The 25,889-nt window shown below is 42.4% G+C and overlaps 1 pseudogene; it reads right to left on the minus strand.

The window, feature by feature from the left end:
• Positions 1 to 558: 558 nt before the first annotated feature.
• LOC147452868 (uncharacterized) lies at positions 559 to 25,382 on the minus strand (annotated as a pseudogene).
• Positions 25,383 to 25,889: the final 507 nt, after the last annotated feature.

The raw sequence follows: 25,889 nt of genomic DNA on the forward strand, positions 1-25,889 counted from the left end.
TTCTCATTGCTTAGACAACTTAAATATTTTTCTTGCAATATGCACCTTGAGCTTACTGCCATCTAGCTCACATAGCTTATATTTCACATTATCATAAACATGAAGTACTACATATGGTCCAAACCATCATTTAACCATCTTTCACAAAGCAGTGTACTGATTCTCCAGCTACTTTCATATACAAGATCCAATCCCCATTTTTAATAGCATGAGTTCATAGTTTGTGCTTACCACCAAATGTTGCTTCATTCTTTAAACTTGCTTCCTTAAGCTCCACTTTAGCCTGTTCAATATCTTCCCAACGCCTTTCAAGTTGGCAAACGCACAAAGCAAGAAAATCTTCTGTAAACATACCTTCTTCCCATGGCATTATGGCCCAAGAAATAACTGCTTCCTCTATAGGCATAATGGGTTTTTTCCCATACATTAGCTCAAATGGCATAAAACTTGTAACAAAACTATTTGTAGTGTGATCAGCCCATAAAGCAAATGGTTGGAGTTTAGGCCAATCACCAATATGTCCTTAGCATGCCTTTTCTAAAGCTTTAACAATAGGTGCTACTCTCTTTCATGTTTAACATTACCCTCTGGATTGTATGTTGTAGTGAGAGCCAATTTAATGCCCATACAAGCAAAGAAATGTGTAGCTTCATCTGCATCTAGGTCTCCTTTATCAGCAGTGATTTTACCAACACAGCCATACCTGGAAATTACATCTTCAAGCAAAAATTTTCATACAATACTTGTAGCCTTTGTACGCAAAGCTCTTCCTTCAACCTGATTAGTGAGATCTTTTCTAGCAGAAACAATATACCTCATCTTCCAAACACCCACAGGCATTGTAATCGAATCTACTAGCCACTTGTAATGCACAGCTAGTGGATAAGTAGGATGTAATCCATCTCAATGCCGTACATTTTGGATATTGTTGGCATACTAAGCAAGTCTCCACAAATTAAGTAGCATCTTTGTACATTCCCTTCCACCAATAGTGATCCTTGATTTTGACAAAGTTTCCCTTACCTCTTTGTGTCCAACCCATAAGCTGTGGGTTGTTTCTTTATCACAAACAACCCACTGTGGTACCCCTCTTGAACGCTTTGGTTGCTTCTACAAATGACCATCCTTTAAAAAGTAGCCAGAAGAGGCTTTTTCCTTAACCTCTTGTACTCTTGATCACTGCATTTCTCTTGCCTATAAGAGTACTTAGGTAATGGCCTATCAAAAGACATTCTCCTTCATACTTCAAAAAAGACTTGAAAAACAGGATCATGAGTACCACAACTTACACGTAAATGAGAAGAGGTATAAAAATTTAAGCCCACATCATCATTAGTGGTAAGCATGTCATCTTCATCTTCATATCTCGCCCTTGAAAACATATTTGCAACAGGATTATCTCTACCTACAATATGACAAAATTCAGGGTTGAGAGACTTAATATAGGCTATCCATCATAGCATGGCAATGTCCAGAGTAGAGCATTTTTCAATCATCCCTATCAGTGGCAAGAAATCTGTTTCTACCATGATTGAAGCTCCAATAAAATATTCTTTATCAGTCCTTAGAGAAGTAGCAACGCCCCGAAGTTATCTCTTAACTTGTTGGTAACCTCGTTGACAAGCATTGAGCACATTTTCTCCAGATCGAATTGCATACTTGTGTCCTTCTACATCATCTTGACCTATAGCCCAACCAATACATGTCGGGCTAGTGTCAACAATTAAGATCACTCGCCTTCCACACTTATAGTCAACCTTTCTCAAGTTAGGAGCCTCGAGAAGCTACATTTTCAATTTTCTCATGGCCATCATACGAGCTTCTTCCCATACAAACCTTTTACCCTTCCTTAGCAATTGATAAAGCACCTCTGAAACATGAGGAAAGTGTGGCAGCCAAATATGATAAAATACACATGCACCCAAAAACCTCCAAATCTCAATGATCGATGTGCATGTTTCTTTCATCTTCTATATAGATTCAACTTTAACCTCTCTCGATCGCCTTCCATTTGGGCCACACATATGTCCCACAATTAAGACCTATTTAGCACAGCAAAAAAGTTGATTTTTTTCTCGGAAAGTGTTACGTTAACTTCTTATAGGCTAGATAAAATAGCATCACAGTCAGCAGTATGTTGAGCAACAAACCGTCGACACCCCTCTGATCTTTTACCTCATCTTTGGATCCTTCTTCACATTCTTTAATTGGTAGATCATCAATGAATTGCATAGTAACATGAGAGATAAAGTCCTTTAATACCTTATTCATTCCGCTCATAATATGAGCTACATAATTAGTTGCACCCTATGGCAGAGTCCAAATCCCTACCAAATTGAGAGGAGTGTGCATCGTAATAAGATCCCTGCTCTCTAAAGATAAATGAAATTGATCGTATCTAGAGTAAAGATCACCCATGGAGTAAATAGATCTACCTACAAAGGCCTCACCAAATTCATCCACAAGTGGGCCAATACCCACATTGCAGAGTGTTACCTTGTTAACCGGCTGCATGTCCTATATGAACCTTAAACTACCATTTTTCTTTGGAAAAGTGAACCATCGGTTGGAGTATGGTGCACATGATGGCTCCAAAATTCCCATTTGCATCTTCTCATTAATCATATCAATAAGCTTTGACAAGTGCTTTAGGAACTAGAATAGGATGTAAGCTTCATGGCATGTGAGGAACATTGAATATAACTATAGGTGAAACAACACTTGGATCGACACATCCAATCTCACTCGGCTCAAAAGAAAAAGCTTTATCGTGTTTTTTGAGCATACCTTGAAAGCACTAAATTTCCTCTTTGTTGAGGAAACCATCTTCTCCAATCTACAATTGGTGCAATGTCTCCTTAGTGAATTTATGCCCAATGTTCTTTGGATTCCTGAGCATAGGCTGTCAAGAAGCTTCTTTGATCAACCCATCACTTCTTTATGGCAGAGGTGTAGCCACTTGTCTCACTTTCTTTGCAAAAGTCTTGTACTTTGTCTCTACTTGTGCTTCAAATGCATTACCTGAATCATCCTCAATATGCATAAGTGCCTCATATATGCCCAGCTCCTCATACATGTCCATTGGGTGGAACTTAACCACTTCAATTACGCTTTTTAACCTTATCGCCTAATCTCCTCAAGCTCTAACATAGTATCTACATAAGAAACCTCTGCAAAGATCCTTGAAATCACATCATCTAGTTCAAGCACATCACATCCTTGCAATTCACTTTAGATACTTGAAATGTACTGCTTCTCCCACTTTGGCAAATCATTAAATGTTTTGTAAGATACTAAACCTTTAGATGTTAACCCCAAAAACCCTAAAGAGAAAGCTTCTCTTTTCAAGAACTTCTCCTCACGTGTACCACCATAGTCTCGCTTTATAGTGGAACTCTGAGAAAATCATGTGCAAACCTGTGTTCTTTGAACTTCTTGCGTATCTTTGGCAATAGATGATCACGTTGTGAGGGGGATGGAAACACACAGAACGCCTCTATAGTGACCCAACACACACTCTTGAGGTGATGTGAACACACACTATGGGGCACCACTCGGCTTATACAACCCACCTGGTCGAGACAGGGAACACACCGCAGAGGAGAGAGACTATCCACTTGCCCACTCCACAATGAGAGAGATAACACATACACACACACACACACACACACACACACACACACACAAAACTCAGCTCAAAAGAGGAGAACTTCTGATGTTAATGTACAATTGAGCTTGGGCCAACACCAATGGGGCAAATAGCTCACACAATATGGGTAAAATATGTCAGATACAATCACAAATTGGAGCAGAAGCTTCGCTCATAGGAGGAACTTACACAGCCAAAACAGAAGAAAAACAGTGAGGAATTTGGCAAAATGGAAAACGCCATCGCATTTGGAATGGCCCAAAACCCCAATCTACAATGTCAAAGTGCTCAAATCCGACCTCGGATGAGCAGTTTACGGCCAAAACAGGCTCCAAAATGAGCAAAAACATAGTTGCGGTTGTTCCTCTTCTTCTCTCCATGTTTTTTTCTGGTATTCTCTCTTGTTTTTCAGTTACCACACTTAGCTTTATTACTTGGGCACCCTTAGTCTTTTAGATGACCTCAAACGGACCCGGAATAGGCCAAAAAATGACCTCGCAGTGCATAGTTTTCACCCTGCTGCATCCATCCGCACACCTGGTGATAGCCGACTTTCGAAAATCAAAGAAATAAAAGAAAAAAAAATTCATTTCACCCCCCCACTCTCAGTAACCCCCCCATCGTAGCTTATTCCCCCCCCCCCCCCCCCCCCCCCTACGGGCATTGGATAAAAACTCTCTCTCTATCTCTCTCCCTCATTTTTCCCTACATACCCCTTCCCTAATATCTCTCTCTCCCAATTTACCCTCCCCAGCCAGGCAGAAGCTCTGAAAAACTCCCGACCCCTCTCTCGTGCTCCCTCTGTGTGAGCCGCATGAACCCCCCCCCCCCTTCCGCTCTCCGTATTCTTACACTCACTCTTACACTCACCTTTACATTCCCCCACACATTACCCAACCCCCCCCCCCCCCCCCCCCCCCCCCACCACCACCACCACCACTCTTCCCCACCTCCCCTTTTGGCCCGCTAATATTCCCTCCCCGACCCCTCCTCCCACTTCCCCACCCGCTCGCCTCACCCTCCATTGGCCTCGTCCCCCCCCCCCCCCTAAGCCTCATCCCCCCCCCTCTTGGCCCGCAGATATATTCCCTCACTCCACCCATTGACTTATCCCCCCCCTCGTCCTCAAGTTCCCATGCAAGACAATGAACCCCCCCCCTCTCCCTCTCACCCACACATCTCCCATACCCCACTCCCCAAAACCTCACCCCTCCCCCTCCCTCACACACTCTCCCTCTCTCTTATCCCAAAACCTCACCCCTCCCTCTCCCTAACACACTCTCCCTCTCTCTTATCCCAAAGCCTCACCCCTCCCTTTCCCTCACACACTCTCTCTCTTAGCGCGGATTCTCTCTCTCTCTCATCCGGGCGCTCAGGCCACGCAAGCAAGGAATTTTACACTCTCTCTCTCCCTCTCACGGGCAAAGTCGCATAGGCTCGCCTCACACACCATACACACACACACACATACTATCACCCCCCCTCTCCCCTCTCTCCCATCGAGCTATGCACAGCAGTCTGCAAAGCACGCACACACCCACCCATTCACCTCGCGTTGTGCACAGCAATCCGCATATCACCCACCCACACACCCTCACGGGTAGCGCAGTCCGCAAAACACACACACACACACACACACACACACACACACCACACACACACACTCTCTACCCCTATTCAACCCCTCCCCCATCCGCCTTGCGCAGAGAACAGGCCACCGGCCATCCGGCAGAAGAAGGAAAAAAAAACAAAAAAACTATTTATGTATTATATATATATAGCCCCCCCTTCCCACACATGTTTTCGCACACACCTACCTATATAACACACACACACACCCGCACAACACAAATACATAAACACACACACACATATACACACCGCACCACAGATACAATGAAGAAAACGACTACGACATCAACAAACAAAAGGAGAAGGATCCAAAGCACGCGCCGCCAACAACAAAAAGGGAAAATGTGCCGAAGGCATGCCCCGGCCGACTCCGAAAAGAAGTACGCTCGACACCGACGCACCAGCAGCACGCCATTCGCCGGCAACACGCAACCACGATGCCATCCAAGTAATTTATAGGTTATTTTCATCATTATTTTAGTTTTCACCCGAGCCATTGTAAATTTCCATTCTTTGTAAATATCCTCTCTCTAGGTGATGGTCACAAAGGCCCACCTAGAGATTCCGATCTTTTAATAACCTCCCCAAAACAAAGCAAGGGTCAGCCACACTGGTCCCACCACTTTCTTTGTCTCCCTGATTAAGCTTACCCTAACCACACTGGGATTACCATAATCCAAGCAGCCAACACCTATAAATTGGCACCGAGAGGTCACTATCGAGGGGGGGGGGGGGGGGGGGGGGGGGGGGCAATTCATGAGGAACCAAGCATTTGGTAGAGTGTAGTAGGAAGGATTGACACTATCACCATCACGGGGAGGGGGCTTGTGTGTTGGGTTTGCCTTGGGAATTGCACCATGCGAAGGGAACCACATCCATCTCTCGACTCCAATGGATGCACACACGTATGCACGCTCTTGGTGGTAAGTATTCACAATCATTGATCCGCCTTAGAGAACGCACCAAGTAGGTTGCACCACCTCCTCCCCCTACCTCTCTACCACCACAGCATGCCACCTTGTAAATATTGCAGAAATAATTCACCCTCACACCCCAGAGGGTTTTCATCATTTGCAAGTGCTCTCTCTCTCTCTCTCTCTCTCTCTCTCTCTCTCTCTCTCTCTCTCTCTCTCTCTCTCTCTCTCTCTCTCTCTCTCCCTCTCCCTCTCTCTCTCTCTCTCTCTCTCTCTCTCTCTCTCTCTCTCTCTCTCTCTCTCTCTCTCTCTCTCTCTCTCTCTCTCTCTCTCTCTCTCTCTCTCTCTCGGTGTGTAGGCTTGCGGTGTTCATATCACCGCGGTCTTGCGTCCTAGCCGCTCAAAGCTAGGTGGTGCCCCCTGTTCACTTTACCGTGGCAGGCTTGAGGCGTGCCATTTGGCCCCCAGAGTTTTAGAGGCCATCGGGGTTCAGGGTCCGCTTTGCGTCCGTCATTTGGTGCCCCCACGGAGGACTTTTCTAAGACCCTTCAGTTTACAATGCTGAAAGTGACGCCCACTATCAATCATGGACGAGTGGCTGAAGGAATTTTCTAACTGGAGGACGGAAGAAGAGGAGATGAAGGAGGCACTAGCCACCTTCATTGAGGTGCTACTGTCAGGCTGCAGTGTCATCAGCGTTCAAGAGGTAAATTCTCCATCTTGTGTCGCTCGTTCTAACTATAAATCAAAAGCATCACGTGGGAGATTTGTGAAGTGCCATCACATTTGTCAACCAAGGCACATGGTCGATGAGTGCCAGCAACGAAGGCAGCGAAAGGGCTGAAGTCATCTACATCGACATTCATCGCAAAGAAATCATTCACGTCAAGGAAGGGAAGCAAACGGTGAGGCCTCTTTTCCCTAAAGAAACTGCAGTCAAAGATATCACTCCAAAGTGTCCTAAAGGGTCTGCTCGAGCCAAAGGCAAGGGGACTATAGGCTAGCCTAGAAACACATGACCCTGAAGGGAGAGGCATCTGGCCAAGCAAGTGCTTCAAGCTCAGAGAGCCAGGTTGTACCCACTTTGTCAAAGAAGAAGTCATCTGAAGCTAAGCGGCGGAAGGTCGGCTACCAATTTGCACGACGCATGCGAGTGCTACCAATCCACTTCGACAATCCAGAAGAAGAAGTGGTGAGAAGATTCCCATGTCCTAGAGAAGAGTGGTTCAGCTAATGCTCTCGTTGTTTTAGGAAGTGAGTGGAGGACCTTCCTCCTCTCCCTGTACAACTTATCCTGAAGAAGCTCTCTACCATGGGAGAGACCCAGTGGGTTGGAGACGAGCTGCAGCTGAATGGAGTAGAATTCATGCAACACGCCGATTGCGAAAATTACCTACAATTGCTGTTAGCCAAAAAGGCTGGGAGTGGTCAGACGCGTTGCCATCACCCCGTACGTGCTGAGCAACGAAGGAAAGGTAGAGCCCATGAAAGGTAACGACCTCTTGTGGATGTGCCGACTCATCAACACTGACACGATAAGATTATAAGTAAGTATTCCACCCTCTGTGCATAATGGAAAACGGGCCGACGACATTCCCGTTCAGATTCTTGCAGCATATGCATGTGAATATCTATGTAGATAGGAAAGTCTTCTACCAACAGAAGATCGTTTACCTATTCGGTGCGGTGGTACTAGGAGAAATCCTCAATTCCCCGAACCCTATCATTCTCCCCATATTAGATTACCATCATTCCTTTAATGTCTCTATTTTTATCCTGTTTGATTACACTTAGACTGTAGAGCAAGACACAAGGAACACATTGTGCTATTTGGAATCAAATTCTGATTGCTAGGCAAGGAGAAAAGCGGATTACAAGTTGTAGCAGCAAGAAGCTCCCATAGTCGACGTCCAAGACTTTCTTCAGCTAATGATAATGTGTTAGTCAAAACTAAGGGTTTGGACTTAAGAGCTAAGGGGACTTTCCCACGGCCATATGCCACTTACAAGGGGTGTAGACTCAAAGAGGTTAAGAGGGCATGACAAAATATTTGACAATTGGGAATCCTTATTAGCAGAATTACACCACTTCTTTTGAAAAAATGAGTGAGTACAACAAGGTTTGGTGTACATCCGCCTTTTACGTGTCAGTCCGCTGTGTCCACCAAACAATCTTCTAATGTTGGTAGTTTTTGCCATTGAACTTCTCAATCTTGAGCTTCCCTTCCTTCGTCATTACTCCCACTCAATTCAAGGAATCCTTTCCTTGAGATACTCTAGCTACAAACAAACCCTGCTTTGATATCAGTTTGTTAGGAAATAGGATGTAGCTAAATAAATAGTAGAGTAGCTTACTTAATGGAGAGAGACAAATTTTCACACACGAGAGATTATAGAGTAGAGAGAGAGAGAGAGAGAGAGAGAGAGAGAGCGCACATACGATATACATGGTTTACCCTATGTGGGATACATCCATAGGAAAGAAGCCACTCAATGGCTTTAGTACTTCAAACAAGAAGTAGGCTACAAAGAGATTATACCCTTAATAGAGCTCCCACCTTGCTTCACTCTCACCACCTCACACCCAGCTTGTTGCACCACCTTCACAATGCTTCACCTCTTTAATCCAATTTTGTGTGTAGAAAAGGCCTCCTTTTATAGGCCAAAAGTGCTGCCCTCTCTTATGAGAGGCAGCCGTTTGTAGCCGCCCTTCTGTAGACAAGTCCAAATTGGACTCTCCAATTCGCCCATGTGTGGCTATCCTTGAGAAGACAAGTCCGCCTTTGAATTCAGCCACCGGCCATTGACTTCCAATCATTGGTGATTGACTACCGGCCACTGACCAACAAAACTGTTTTCTGACCACTTTTCGACTGCCGTCCCTGACCATAATTGGAAGTGAAATTTTTGGTTTCCGGTGAGTGATTTTTCTTCACGCACAATGGATTCTCCTCATAATAGGCGCCTTATAAATGTGTGTTTTTAATACAAAACATTACAAGAGGTAAATCGGGCTCTATACTTAACATAACCTATAGGCAATTGTTGTTGTTATCGCATCACCTGCATGAAAATCTACTCAAGTGCCCACCAAAATTGACCAACGAGAGTCCCTCCTGTAGAACTGGCCGCCACCACACCCTGCCAATTGTAACTCCCATGCACACTCCCATAGACAGGCGTTTAGAATCTCTCTCTCTCTCTCTCTCTCTCTCTCTCTCTCTCTCTCTCTCTCTCTCTCTCTCTCCTCTCTCTCTCTCTCTCTCTCTCTCTCTCTCTCTCTCTCTCTCTCTCTCTCTCTCTCTCTCTCTCTCTCTCTCTCTCACACACACACACACACACACACACACACACACACATTTTCAACCACCCACTCGCCATGCATGGAAACTCCTGATGCACACCCTTCTTGCGGCTTAGTTGGTTCCCCTTTCCCTCATCATTGTTACACTCTCTCTGAGTCATGGCACACACCAAACAAGTGGTCAAACTTGGTGGTGCAACTGTTGGGGTATAAAGCCCAATGTGGTTGCCCAGGTAAGTGGGCGGGCCACCAGGTATGTACGCATATTCTTTTGTAAAAACCTAATAAGAACTCACTATGATCTACACATTACAATAGAGCGAGTTCACCATATCGTCGTGCTCTTCTTCTCGCACTCTCTCTCGCGTCGCACTTCCGCTCCTTCTCCTTCAACTGGTATCAGTGCTCAGATCAAGGCTCGGGGCAGCATTGCAGGAAGCTAGAGTCACCTGCTCAGATTGGTGTTCTCAGAATTTCATTCGGAGGTCATCTCGGCCACCGTTCGGCTTCGACAAAGTTCTGCGCAGGCCATTTTTGACTACATTGTCTAGGCGGGTGCGGATCCGACTCTGCAAATTTGGGGTTTCGGCCTACGACTGCAGGTGTTGAGGATATCGGCACTCCCAGAGTGCTGATTTTTGGCTGTCTACACATCGAAGGACAGCTCACAGTTCTTGGAAGCGTGTCACATACGACACGGGCGCATCTACACACAGACTGTAGGCGACATCCACTAGTTCATCAGGTAGCTTGTGTTTGCTGCTTGATATTCCAGATCTCATCCTGACATTACAGGTACTTCCACATGGGATGTATTGTCAGAGATGATGTGTGTCTGTTGAGGGTTTGTTGGCTGTGAGTCAGGCAGCAAACAACCACCGTAGCGGTTACAACATACAGTGGGAAATTTGTGGATGTATGACTTTGTGGGAAGTCTATGTATTGTGAGATTTACTGCAGCCTTTGTTGAGGGTCGAGTGAGGTTTTATTGAGCTGGGGGATTCTCGAATGTTGAGATCTTTTCGATGATACAGATCTTGGACCGATCCCTCGAGCACCCTTAGATAGGCAGCTAGGATGTATTGACTATGAGTTAGGCAGTTGGGATTGCATCTTTGCTTTACTGCCGTTGAGGCATTGTCGCAGTCTATGCTTATAGGACAGTGACAGGACAGTGAGAGACAGTACAGGTGCAGGACAGGTTTACCCACAGCTTACAGTGTTAGAGAGACAGTGGTTTTTTGAGCTGTTTTTTGGTCTGTTTTTTTAGTACACCAGAGCCATTTTACAAAGGAGACTCTGCCAAAATTTTTGCAAAATCTGAAGCTTTCTTGGTTCATTTGACAGGTTGATATTGGTTCAGAGGTCAGTTTACAAGGGAAACTCTGCCGAATTTTTCCCAGGAAAGTAAACTACTGTGAAGCGTAGCTATGGCTGGATCATAGGATACTGCTCTTTACAATATCAAGAAGCTGGATGGAACCAATTTTCCATTGTGCAAGAAGCAGATAAAACCTATAAAGCTCAAGGGGATAAAACCAGAAGATATGGACGAAGATGAATGGACCAAAATGGATGAATTGGCACTTTATACCATTATGACGACTTTGGCAGAAAGCGTTTACTTCAATGTAGCAGACGAGATGTCGGTTTATGAAGCATGGACAAAGCTGAGTGATCTTTATGAGAAGCAGAGTGCAGCTTCACAGGTATACTGGCTTAAGAAGCTTGTTGACTTGAAGATGAAAGAAGGGACACCTATGTCCAATCATCTGAATGAATTCAACACCATCTACAGTCAGTTGTCATCTCAAGGTGTCAAGTTTGATAAACCTGTTAGAGCTATGTTCCTGTTGATCACATTGCCGAAAAGTTGGGACACTTTTCACACATCTTTGAGTAATTCTGCACCTCCAGATGGTTTGACCATAGCAGGTGTAGAAGGCAGTCTGCTTAATGAAGAAACCAACAGAAAGACAATGGACAAAGGCAAAGGAACAGCCTTAGTTGTCAGGGGAAGGACCAAAGAAAAGTACAAAGGTGGAAAGAGGAATTAGTTTCGTAGCAAGTCCCGCAATGCTAAAGGCAAGAGTGACATAGAATGCTACCATTGTGGCAAGAAGGGTCACATGAAAAGAGACTGCAGAGAATGGAAAGCAGAAAAAGGCAAAGAGAAATCTGAAGACCATGGTGAGAAGAACAAGTCCTCAGTGAAGATTCAAGAAATAAATGTGACAAACACTGTTGCAGAGGATGACAGTCTAGTGTCAAGAGACATCTACTTCTTGAAGAATACAATGGAATCAGCTCTTCTTACAGCATCTGATGGACATGCACTGAGTGACTAGATTATAGACTCGGGGGCATCACTTCATGTGTCTCCAAACAAGGAGTGGTTTACCTCTTATGTGACCACTAAAGATCATGTTCGGCTAGGCAATGGGAGACATGTGAGATCTTCAGTGTTGGAGATGTTCAATTGAAGTTTCAGAATGGCTCTTCTTTCATGCTGAAGAATGTGAGACATGTTCCCGCAATTACAAAGAGCTTGATCAGCTCAGGTTTACTTGATGATGCTGGCTACATCACCATTTTTGGACAGAACATGTGGAAGATATCAAAGGGTTCTATGACAGTAGCACATGGAGTAAAGTCTGGAGAACTTTACATGATTTATGTATCAAATGTCTCTAAAAATGTAATCAATGTAACCGAGTAGCCGAACGTTTCTTTGTGGCATAGCCGGTTAGGACATATGTCCAAGAAGGGAATGGAAATATTGTCTCGTTCTGGTTATTTTCTTGGCTTTTCATTTAATGATTTTGAATTCTGTGAACATTGTCTGTATGGTAAGCAAACACAGCATCCACATAAGCATAGAAGCAGTAGAAGAGATACACAGTTGGCACTTGTTCATAGTGATTTGTGTGGACCTATGCCTAACCTATCTCTAGGGGGAGCTTCTTACTTTATGACATTTATAGATGATTACTCGAGGAAATTATGGGTTTACTTTCTCAAGAACAAGGATGAAGCGTTTAGTGTTTTGAAAACGTTTGTGACACTTGTAGAGAATCAGAGTGGCAAGAAGCTTAAATGCTTACGCATTGACAATGGTGGAGAGTATGTTTAAAAGGCCTTTCAGGACTTTTGTGAGTCAAAAGGTATAAAACGTGAACTTACTGGTCCTTACAATCCTCCTCAAAATGGTATTGCTGAGAGGATGAATAGGACCATACAAGAGAAGGTCAGAAGTATGTTGTCTAATGCACAGCTACCAAATGGGTTTTGGGCTGAAGCTGTATCAACAGCTGTTCATCTTATAAATAGATCTCCTAGCAAGGTTTTGCAGAAGGATTCAGTGCCAGAGATGGTATGGTCAGGCAAAATGCCCTCATACAAGCATCTCAGAGTCTTTGGTTGTGAGGCATATACTCACGTTCCAAAGGAATTTAGGAACAAACTTGAGCCAAAGAGTAAAAAGTGCATCTTTCTAGGCTATGGTAATTCTGGTGAGATGGGGTACAGACTTTGGGATCCCGAATCTAGAAAGGTTATCCGCAGCAATGATGTTCACTTTAATGAATCTAAATATCATTCTAAACCGGAGAGGGTTGAGGAGATTAGAAGAGTTGTCTTCCAAGAAGATGGACCCAAGAAGATGGACCTGCACATGCAAGACAAAATGTCAGGGCTCAAGAGGAGCAAGGACAGGATAGATTGGAACCACAGGTTGTGGCTGAGCCTGAGCCACCTATTTTGCGTAGATCTGGATGTATCACACGACCTCCTGATCGGTTTGTTCCATCTATGAACTATGTCATGTTGACTGATTGCAATGAGCCTTCATGTTACAAGGAAGCAGTGCAAATGAAGGACTCCGGGAATTGGCAATTGGCCATGCAGTCAGAGATGACAACTCTGCATAAAAACCAAACATGGAAGCTAGTTAGATTACCACAGGGCAAAAAGGCTCTACCTTGTAAATGGGTTTACAGGTATAAGATCACCACTCATGATAGTCAGCCAAAGTACAAAGCAAGGCTTGTTGCCAAGGGCTTTAAGCAAGAACAAGGCATTGACTTTGATGAATTCTTCTCTCCGGTGGTCACAATAACTACATTGAGATGCTTTCTTGCATTGGTTGCCATATTAGATTTGGTGTTGCACCAAATGATGTCAAGACAACGTTCTTGCATGGTGATTTAGATGTGGAAATTTACATGCAGCAGCCATAAGGGTTTGTTGAGAAAGGCAAGGAAGATTTGGTATGCCAGTTGTTAAAGAGTCTTTATGGCTTAAAACAATCACCGAGGGCATGGTACCATAAATTCCACAAGTTTATGCTTTCTCAAGGCTACAAACGTAGTGAGTTCAATCACTGTCTATATACAAAGAAGGCTAAGGAAGGTAGTTGGCTGATCCTTATTTTGTATGTGGATGACATGTTGATTGCTGGCAAGCACTTGGAAGACATTTCAGCTTTGAAGTCAAAGATGGAAAAATCATTTGACATGAAAGACATGGGTGAGGCAAGTCATATACTTGGTATGCGCATTGAGAGAGACAGATCAAAGAAGTTGATTTGGTTATCTCAAATAGAGTATATTGACAAGGTTTTGCAACGTTTCGATATGGAGAAGGGAAAGGCATTGAGTGTTCCATTGCCACCATATGTGAAACTTAGCAAACAAGATTGTCCTGTGTCTAAGGAAGAACAAGCTGAAATGGATAATATTCCATATGTGTCTGCAGTGGGTAGTTTGATGTATGCAATGATTGCTACTCGCCCAGACATTGCATTTGCAGTGGGATTAGTAAGTCGATACATGTCAAATTCAGGCAAGAAACATTGGGAGGCAGTGAAAGGAATATTGAGATACCTGAAAGCTACAAAGAGTATGCGTATATGTTGTGGGAGTCAGGAGCTAAGTGTAAAGGGTTTTACAGACTCAGATTATGCAGGTGACTTAGACAACTGAAGGTCTACGTCAGGGTATGTCTTTACATTGGCTGGTGGAGCAGTATCATGGCATTCTAGATTACAAGATTTTGTTACTCAGTCTACTACACAGGCTGAATATGTTGCAGCATCAGAGGCATGCAAATAATCAATTTGGCTTAATCGACTAGTAACAGATTTGGGAATCAAAGAAGAGATTCCTGTGTTATATTGTGGTAGTCAGAGTGCTAAACAATTGGCTCGCAATCCAGTTTATCACTCAAAGACAAAGCATGTGGATGTGAAGTATCATTTCATCATGGAAATGCTCGAGGATAAGCAAATTCAGCTTGTCAAAGTTCACACCACAGAAAATCTTGTTGATCTACTTACAAAAAGACTTCCCTCAGAGAGCTTTGCGCATTTTCGCAAGCAGTTAGGTATAGGGTAGTACATCACTTCTCTACATCTCTTGTATATTAGCTTGTATAGTAGCTTCTCTCACACTTAAAGTACCACATTCGACTTTAAGTGGGAGGTTGTTGGGGTATAAATCCCAATGTGGTCGCCCAGGTAAGTGGGCGGGCCGCCAGATATGTACACATATTATTTTGTAAAAACCTAATAAGAACTCACTATGCTCTACACATTACAACAGAGGGAGTTCACCATATCGTTGTGCTCTTCTTCTCGCACTCTCTCTCGCGTCGCACTTCCGCTCGTACTCCTTCAGCAACCTCCATCCACCACCCATGCAGTGGCCTTTTGCTATCTCTCTCTCAGTGGCTTATGATCGCCATCTCTCTCTCTCTCTCTCTCTCTCTCTCTCTCTCTCTCTCTCTCTCTCTCTCTCTCTCTCTCTCTCTCTCTCTCTCTCTCTCTCTCTCTCTCTCTCTCTCTCTCTCTCTCTCTCTCTCTCTCTCTCTCTCTCTCTCTCTCTCTCACCCCTTTCCAACCTCCTTACTTGTACTCGACATTTCTGGACCCTATTCTCTGCACTACCCAATAGCCCCTCAAGTTCTCAACTCCATGTGCTCCTTGGCAGCCTCCAACCTACCAAGCATGGTGTTCCTCCTCTTCCCTAGAGCTCGTGCTCCCCTCTCTATAGATCTTGAATCCCCCCGACCATTGCCCCCCCCCCCCCCCCCCCCCCCCCCTCGGCCCGCCCCCAACTATCTCTCTCCCCTCCCTCCCAGCACGCATACTTACAGAAGCGGACATTCACGAACCTCTCAATGGCTGAAGCAATACTTTCTCTAACCACGCCCACTGCCAAGCATTCTCAAGCATTGACGATGATGACTATTATTTTAATCTGGTGTTTTTAGGATTTTAGTTTAAGTTTTTTAGTCTTTCACTTTACTTCATTTTAATTTTGTACCCAGACATTGGATTAGATCCACAAGCATTGTATCACTTTTGTCTCGTCAATCATTTTTACCTTTTGAAGACGTTTAATATAGCATTTCATTTCAATTACTCTCTCTCTCTCTCTCGCTCTCTCAATATGAAATTCTTCTCACCATCTCCCCACAACAACTCACCAAGCATTTCAACTTGCACCAATCAAATAGGTTCGTCTGGGTTACCTACGAGCACCATCATCCCTTGCACAAAAATAACTGCATAGATGCTCCTCATTAACACATATATTACAACCCTCTATTCACAGTCACATGCCACTGCTTATCGCCCGACACTTCAAAGACCTGACCAAACGTAGGATTAATAAGATGATGCAAACTTTTGATCACTCTCATGGCCATTTGAAGAGGTCCACCTTAGAAGTATAGATGACGATCGACACGATGATAGGACATAGTAGACATGAATCAACATTTACGCACGTACAGTTAGCATTATCATCTATGTCCTAAACTCTCCAATCTTGTATGAGCTCTTGGTCTTAACATGTTCAATACTGACCCCGCTTATGCCTGAGATGTTAAACATAAAGAAAATAATTCAAATTCTTAGATTCAAATCTTCAACTACATTTAGCCTAAGATCACACAAACGTTCCTAGTACCTTGATAAATATGTTTAATAAACAAGATGGAGATGGTGACCATGTGGAGTTATAGAAGAATAATTTGATTTTCATGGGTCTTGTTGGCTTAGGAAAAACCTTGCTGGAAAACCCTTTGACCCAGTCTATAAATATGCCCTTTGCTATTACGGATGCCTCAATCGTTACTCAAGTATACATTGCTGATGTACCCATATGCACACATACACACACATGGGCAAGACAACCATGAACTCTCTTGTTTGCAGAGCTTTCTTAGATATTTACACCAATTCTTGTGCTCTCTCTCTCTCTCTCTCTCTCTCTCTCTCTCTCTCTCTCTCTCTCTCTCTCTCTCTCTACCCTTTTTAATTTATGTCTCTTAGTTTATTTTGATACTTTCATTGCCTAGATTGTAAACACCATGAATAATCATAATGTGCTAGGGTAAAATTTTCACCCTCAAGATACATTAGGCCTTAACAATGATGACCATAGGAGAACTCTGACTTGATACACTTTTAGCTACCAACACCCAAATTGACTATTACCTGGATTATTATAATGCAGATACAACTATGTAAGCAATTATCAACCATAAACAAGAAAAACCCTCTCTCATCATTATTTTCACGAGTCATTATCCAAATAATGTACGATTATACCCATTAGCAATGATGTAATGTAATTAGATTTCACTTCGATTACTCTTTAATTATCTTAAACATTGCATCATACAGTAGTGAGATTGTTGTTCCATATTACTCAATATTTTTTCATTTATTTGCTTCTGTATAGAATCCTTGCCAATGTTTCCAACACTCCTTCACAAAGGACTATGAAAATTGAAGGACACTTACCTCTACGCCAAAATTTGATGCCAACTACTTTAGGAGACCTGCTTTTGACCTATCCGAACATTTATACATTGAGTGTGGCATCACTTTATCAAAATACCGATATCCACTGGTTATCCCAATCTTGAAGCACCTTGTAAATTTAGATGACACCCCTAGTATCCGCTTGTTTGTACTTCAAGTTGTCTACTTTCATTATCTTTTCTTGGCAAACAAACTTTGCATCAATTTTTTCCTTCATGGCCTTTAAAAGATAATGCATTTGATGTGCAGTTAACTATTCTTAAATTTAACAAGAATTTTTTTCTAGTCCTTTGTTTTTTTTAAAGAAACACGTTTGCAGATAAAGCTAACCACTGTGCTCATGCTTGCCTCGAGTGTACCTCTTGTAGATTTGTCTATGGATAGCACACTCTCTCCACAATGGTTACTAGATAGCGATGTAGTTTTCCACATCACACCATGTCTGAGTGGTTTAGCATATCTTCTAGTGGGAGACTTGGCTGTGTGTGTGTGTGTGTGTGTGTGTGTGTGTGTGTGTGTGTGTGTCTGTGTTATAGAGAGCTATAGTGCATTCAATAGGAAATGGTATGGTTTGTACGAATTGTCTTGTGTTCATGTGAGTGATAGCTACCAGTGAGTTCATTCTATGTGTGTGTGTGTGTGTGTGTGTGTGTGTGTGTGTGTGTGTTATAGAGAGCTATAGGGCATTCAATAGGCAATGGTAGTTTGCATGAATTTTATTGTAGGTCGTGTGGTAGACAATGTTCTAGTTTGCATGAAATTTCAACACAAGGCAGGTATTACAATGTAGCATACTTAGATATTGCCCGGGGGATTCACTATTAGTAATAGAGGGATGTCACCTGCGTGCATCAAAATTAGAGAAACCCCCCTATGTACGGTATCTTACATGCTAACCTACCCCCTACATACATACAAGATACGGACGTCTTCGCAATGTGCCATCCCCCCTCATACGGATTTCGTACGCAATGTAATGACCCACTATTTTATGTATACTAGTAACATAACAATTTTAGAAGCTCGATGATTAGGCAAAACCGGTTGACATAGACATCTACACCAAGAAAATTGCTTGCCCACCATCATCTGGAAAGTTTACCAACCACATGCAGCACAAACTAAGTGACCAGCACATATGTCAGCATGCTTCTTTGCGTCCTTCTAAATACTTCTAAAAAATAGGGCATCTACCCATACTGAAATATACAGCGTCATACATAGCAGTTTAACACAAGGCATCATTGTTTTTTAGTGTCCTAATGTCCATCCCATTAACAAAAAGGTTTCAAATTTTTTTCTTCACTTTATGCTACTTTTGACTGCTCTACATGCAAAATCAAGACGCATTCTTGCTCCACAAACGAATGTACAGTGTAGGCCTGGATACTTTAGGTTCCTTGAGAGGAATGAGTCCCATTCAAATCTTTTGATACATTGTACTATTGTAAAAGACAATTTTCTCTAAGAAAAACTAAGTAGAGCCAAACCATGCAGCTATGTTTTGATCAGCAAGCACTTACATCGGTGTAAGAAAGCCAAGTGCAAAAGACAAAAATTGCACATCAACTCTTTGTGATCGTATCAAGAAACAACTTCAAGCACCAAATGAAGATTACATTCTTTTTCTTGGATAGTTTTCCACCCATTGTATAGGTATGATCAGCCTTCCTAAACCGCTTTCCTACCCCATTAATGACTTTGAGAGATCCACTAAGCAGAGTTTGTGCACGTTGCAGACCTTCACACTAGGGGGGGAAAAAGGCAATCAATTACATCTCTTAAAAGCAATATAAATACAAAGAGTTGGCGTTTTCCTATAGCATCTAAAAAGTATCAAGATTCCTAATATTGCCTTCTGTCTCTTATTGCAAACAATCATCACAAGCATCTTACTAAAGAAGCTAGCAAGCCTCAAGCCATATAACTTTTTGACATAATGTACCACCAGACTAAAAAATGAAGCGACACCCAAGAGTGCCAAAAGACTTTAACAAAATAGAAAATATGATAGAACCTATCCTCTAGCAAAAATAAACTTGGCAAAGGTGGTGGAAAACATAATAACAATAGGTTCATTCAACAGGCAGACCATGTAACAACTTAAGATATGAAAATTTACAAAAAAAGTGTCAAATCTGTCTATAACATACAAGCCAATTGAAAACTTCCATGTGCCTAGTTCCAGCACACGGTTAGCAGAGTGCCCAACACTAAAATTTAGGGTTTGCATATTTATAGCCATAGTGTTAAGAAATACCAGGAGAGCTTGGCTAGTGTCCATAATTTGTCAAGGCCAAGACAACAGGAGCTAGCAAGGATGGCTTAGCACTTGGATCACATTGAGATGGTGCGTCCATCAATATTATGGGAGGGGCTTGTTTTAAAGGCTCAAGTTGAAATGGCTTGCCTCCAAGATCATCACCTTTTTGCACACTCCTTTGTTATCACCTCTATCTCTGCTAACAACAGTTGTGAGAAAACAGATCTTGATGTTGGAAATTAATGAGCTTGAGCAGATGGGTGCAATTTTTCACAGACAATCCAAACTAATAGAGCATCCTAAGTCAAGGAAGGACGTCAACTGTTGTATGCCACCTAAGTTCTCCTTTTGTAGTAGCTTATGATTTACACACCTTGCAATCGAGCCACAGTCTTACTGCAAGGATATCAATGGCACCAAGGTTTGCAACATTCAAAAGTTCTTCCCTAGCTTGGAGAGAGGAGCTGCAAATAAGAAAATTTATAACAACATTTGGAGCCACTTATTTACTTAAACAAAATAACACTTAAGGGACTTTATATAGATGAGATGAGATGTGTATCGTTGCATCCCTGTAATGCCCACTGAAAAGACAACAGCATCTGCAGGTATTGTCTCATCTCCACAGACCACATCCTTGACGATTCCACTCATCTCATCCACATGTAAATTAGTGACTCTTCTTTTTGTAAGAAAGTGGCACCCACACCCCTCTTGCTCTATAATATGTACCCAAGGCTTAAAATTCTTCTCTCCAACAATTCCTCTACACCACACCACATCAAAGTCTTGATGCAAAGCACTGGAGGATCAACCAAAATCTCAAAGAAAACATGGCCAAGAAGTGACCTCCTCATGTGAACATCTACAAAATATGTGCGTGCTCCATGAGCAATGTAGCACAGAAATTTCTCAATGAATTGGCACCTGTTGAGCAAGAATGAAATAGTAAAGCATGCCAAGTGCTGTTGCTGCACTACATTTCTCTTCTGGGGCAAAAAGGCCCACCAATAACATAGGATCGAAAGCATCTGGATAAAGACGCTCCGAGCATCCAAACTCTTTAAACAATCCTCTTGCAGTTCCTTCATGGATGAGCAGAAAAGACATGAATGTGTCATGCTATATACAAGCATTTCAGCTTCTTGTTTTGCCGTTTTGCTCACTCTTGTCATAGTTTCTCCATGAAGCACCATTGTTGTCAAAATTGATCACTATTAAAACCATAAGGATGCATCAGCACCTCAAAATGTTTTGCATTATCACATACATGCTGAGGGAAACATGAATCTTACCTGCATACATGAGAGGTAAGGATGTAAGATGATCAAGGAATGAAAATTGCTTGAACTACATTCCAATGCAAACTAAATTACACTCGGAAAATGATTCACAGTCGCAAATATCAATATGGTAAAAGTAGGTAGGCAGAGCAAACATTGTGAGAGAGAAGAACCTACCTGTAGATGAAAGTTCCCAAAGGTGTGGGCAAACGTGGCTGTGCCTAGAAAATTGGTGACTCAACCTGTCAACATCCACAACATGCTATGAGATTGGCGTGATGCTTAAACTTATCCTCAAGCTACTCTTTTCCTTTACGACTTGAAATACCTTTAAAACTTTGGGCGAGTATTGAGAAGACTAGGTCCACTTTGTGAAAGGCTGTATTCCCAATTCATCTACCAATGCAAAAATATTTTTGTACGGGTACCAATCCTGTATCAAACAAGAGAGGGTGAGAAATAATTATTCAGTGGAAACTATGTTGCCATCTTAAAGAACTTAGTAAGAGGTTGACACTTCTAAAGAGTCATTAGCCATATTCAATACAACTAACCATAAACAATACTCTTCAAATAGACTCCATCGTTGTTTGGAAAAGATGACAATAGAGAATAGTAATGCCCCCATGTGTGTACTAACACTAACAAAGTTGTAAGTGTTGTGTTGTGCAGGTGATCCATTAAATAGCTTATGACTCAGTATTGGAAAAATGTGAATTCCAACCCCCAAAGGAGGGACTGTTTTCTTGTAAAAATAGACTTGTTGCTATTGCTTGAGCCATCTGGAGACCTAGATAACGAAGATTTTGAATGATACTCACCGTTCGGCTCTAAGTCAGTTTTTCCTTCAACTTTACTTGACATTTCCACCAATTTCCTGCTAGAGTAGTTCTTTGAAGGATCCCTTAAGGGCCTTTCCAGGATGCATCTTTAGCACATGTGCCTGCTGTTTGTAGCGTAGGCCACGTCTGCCTCACATTATGTTGCTTGTTGGTGGAACCTACTACCACTTCCCCATTGACACTAGCAGAAGCACAAGCCATGGATGTGGAAGGGTCGTGCAGGTGACAACAGGCCGGATGTGTGCGCAAACAAGGGGAGAGGGATGCATACACGGACAGGGGTGGAGGAGGGACACTAGGGCTAGGAACAGAGCCAGTCCTAAGCCAGACATGACGTTTAGACAGAAAGATAGATCAGCCAATATAAAACATGTACTTGGGTTTGAGTTCTCCAATGACTTTTTTTCATATGCAATATTGACTCTACCACCCCTACTATTGGGTCTACCAACGGGGAGGTTTATAATAAAATTCATTTGTTAGAAGATACGTAAGAATATTTGGTCTACTCAATGCACGGCTGCATGCAGGGGAAGGCAAGCTTTGATGGATCCATAGCACTTCCCTGAGCGACCACACACCTAGTGCATGACAAAGTCAAAGTAAGAGCACCCTCGCATGCATGGAGAGAGAGAGAGAGAGAGAGAGAGAGAGAGAGAGAGAGAGAGACTCATAGAGCACCCTCTCATGCAACACTAGCATCATCTCCACTCGCCTCTTCCCTGCGAAGCCTCTCTACCTTAGCTTTGTGATGCACGCGAGAGAGAGAGAGAGAGAGAGAGAGAGAGAGAGTTCTCAAATAGGTAAGATAAAAGCATGGCATCCACATGGCATGCCTCTGCTCTTCCATTAACGTCCTATTCTTCCCACGCTTCCCCTAATGAGCATTTTTTTTTTAAATTTCCCATGTGGTATCCCCTACTAGGTCCATTGTGTATATATTATAGGGAATCTTTTGAGATTCCAAAAATTCAATCACCCTTGATCATGCCATTGGTGTTGCTATTGAGTTTGCATATGAAGAAGAAGAAGAGTAGATTGACTTGGATGATGTGCAAGAAGACAACAGTAATTAAATTGAGGGTGCAAATGTGGAGATGGAGGCTATGCAGATGGTGGTATTGATGATTATGATGATGATGTTGAAGAGGCTAATGAGGGTTTGAATGTCCAAGATATTGATGCCTAGGGGCTACATAAAAGAGGATTAGTCAAGTTTATGGTAGCATCAACCCCAACAAATCAAGAAGCTTGTTGAACAAGTCTTAAAGATGTTAGCTAAGGGAGAGGATAGGGAGGTACCATATCTTCTCATTGGTATAGCTATCTTAGTTTGCTAGTGGAGTAAATTAACTCTTTGAAATACCAAGAACAACACCCTCATGTGAAAGATTCTTTAATTGTCTTGTTAGGGAATGTGTCTTATGGCATAAGCACTTAATATTCCCCCCTCCCGCCTCGCCCCCCTCCGTGGGGGAGGTCCCCCCTCCCTTATGCATACGGTATGAGCATGAAATAATGGGGGGCTACCCCTATTGTATACGCTTATGTTTGACCTCTAAAAACCCCCATCTTGTACACTCACGTGATACCATACAGAAATCCATAGTGAATCCCCCCGGAGATATTGTAGGCAGGTCCTCTCTCATCGATCAAATGCATAAGACAAACACATGCGCAATTAGATAATCAATGGATAGGTAACCAAGGTGCATGTGCATGTGCACATTGTAATGATTTTCAATCGTTGGATTTTTCCCATTGATTATATCGAGACCATTGCAAAGCATGTGCGATGGCTCTCGGGTCTTCAAGGTGCAAGCATAGGTGATTGCATTTAGTGGAAGGCCTTCCCTTTGCATTTAGAAATAGAATAGAGCTTCTATGCCACAACCATATTAGGCACATCCTACAATCAACGCATTCCAAGATATGATATTTTGAGCAAAAAACTCATCAAGAACTTGATGTTCTTTTTGTACCACGAGTGGACTCCTGCTGCATTTAGCAATGATATTGCACAAAAGGAAAAGTGTGGTCCAATCTCAAAATCATGCAGCATCGTCCTTTAGCCTTTGTCTATATGTAGATTGAGTCAAGTGATTTAGAACATGTACAAACTCCTATTCTCTCATCCTAGAGGTGGGGTAGAGGCCTTCTTTTTCTAACTTTTCCCAACTTGGCAGAGTTGAAAGGCATGATGGGGTAGAGGTGATAACACAATAATGTGGGGGAGCTACTTGGCAAAAATCCCCTCGGGAGATGATGATGGCGGCTAACAATCCCATCCCCCCCCCCCCCCCCCCCCCCCCCCTCCTTCCCCCTTTCCCTACTTCTATTTATTTTCTCTTGCGTCAGCTTGCTTGAATATGGATCCACAATGGACAATAGGTAGTACCATGAGTCATCATTCAAAATCTTTTCTTGCGGTGTCAAACTTCCAATATGACAATTTGAATGAGTCCCCACTAAGAAAATGTTGGAGTAGGAGCTTCATCATCAAAGAAATTAAAAACATACGGAATGGACATAGATGTAATAAATAGCAAAAGCAAAGGTTATAGTTGGGAGTGATGCTACATCGCCCTAGATTCTTAGGAAAGTGATAGAATAGAGGGATAGGAATGGAAGAATTGCATGAGGAACATGGTGGGTAGGAGCAAGAGGCTGTTGATGGCCACACAAGCTATATACAATAGTAAGAATAGGCTTGGGAATCTTGGAGACACTTGAGTAATCATGCTTAAATGTTGTGCATGTGATATATCTCTTGTAGTGAGTATGACAGAGGTTGGGAAAGAGTAAGTACATTGTTTTTTATGATGATTGACTACGATCAATAGTATAGATAGCACAAATAGAGGCATCACTTCTCCCCAAACACATGCATAGAAGTAAATGGACATCAGGATTTCCAAGTAGGAAGCTTTTCAAGAACTTGTTGTGCTTTTGGAAGTACATTGTGCTTGGCATGCATGTCAATCAAAGCATTGGCGAGCGTGATAACGTAGTTGCTTACCCACCATGACTTACAACTTCATGTGTGTTTGTTGCTCACGTTAGCATTTTGCATAATACCACGGCTTCAAGATACAAGAAGAGTCATAATACCACATTTTCAAGACGCAAGAAGTGGCGTTTACACTTGGAGAGTATCTCCCACTTGACACACATGTCGACTAAGCAAGCATGATATTATTTTCCAATAGACCTTGAATGTAAATCTCATCATGAATTTGTTTACCCAATATCTTGCTTTATCCACATGCTTTCAAAGACACCTACAACATTCGCATTGGGAGAAAATTCTTGTTTTGCATTCATTGAAGATAGCCAAAAGAATTATCAATTACATTGGGCGAAAAGCCCCAAATCTCTATTTGTTGAAGATGTCCCAAAGTTTCCTGGCGCTGCAGGCGACACACAATTAAAGATACATGTTGAACACAACAATTCCAAGCAATATTTTTTCTTTCCAAGTGCTTGCAATAAACCATCTCATCAGTAATATGTTTTCCAGTATCAACTACTTGCATAATGTCATATGCCTTCAAGATGCAAGCATAGGTGACTACGTCTATAGAGTAACATTCATTCCATACCAGCTTTAAAAACCCATTGCTTTCTTGCTGGTCCTTTCCCTTTTTGGCATATCCTGCAACCATTGCATTCCAACAGACCACATCTAGGGTAGGATCTCATTGTGCTATCAACAATATACCATATTTGACAAAAATGGAAACCACAAAATTGCGAGACAAAACCCACTCAAAAATATCTCGTTGTGTTGTCAAAAATATACCATATTTGATAGATATGACAACCACAACATTGTGAGACAAAATCTGCTAGGTAAAGATCTAATGATGAATTTCTTTATGTACACAGTAATTGCACTATAACTTCAAGATGCAAAATAGACGAGAGATTTTGGAGATTGATAACCTAGAGCTTCCAGACCTTGCCCATAGTGGGCGTACCATCTTATAAATGTACTCTAAAAATGACACCCTTACTTATCCGACAATTAGTGCATTCCAAAAAAAAATTGTGTATTTAGAAGTACACCACAATTGACATGCATGTTGAGGAAAAAAATTCCGAGCAAGATTTTTTCTTTCTAAGACCTGCAATGAACAATCTCATCATGAAGTTTTTTACAAAGACAACTT

Source organism: Adiantum capillus-veneris, chromosome 8 (genome assembly GCF_014529385.1).
Source record: "Adiantum capillus-veneris isolate H3 chromosome 8, ASM1452938v2, whole genome shotgun sequence".
NCBI lineage: Eukaryota > Viridiplantae > Streptophyta > Polypodiopsida > Polypodiales > Pteridaceae > Adiantum > Adiantum capillus-veneris.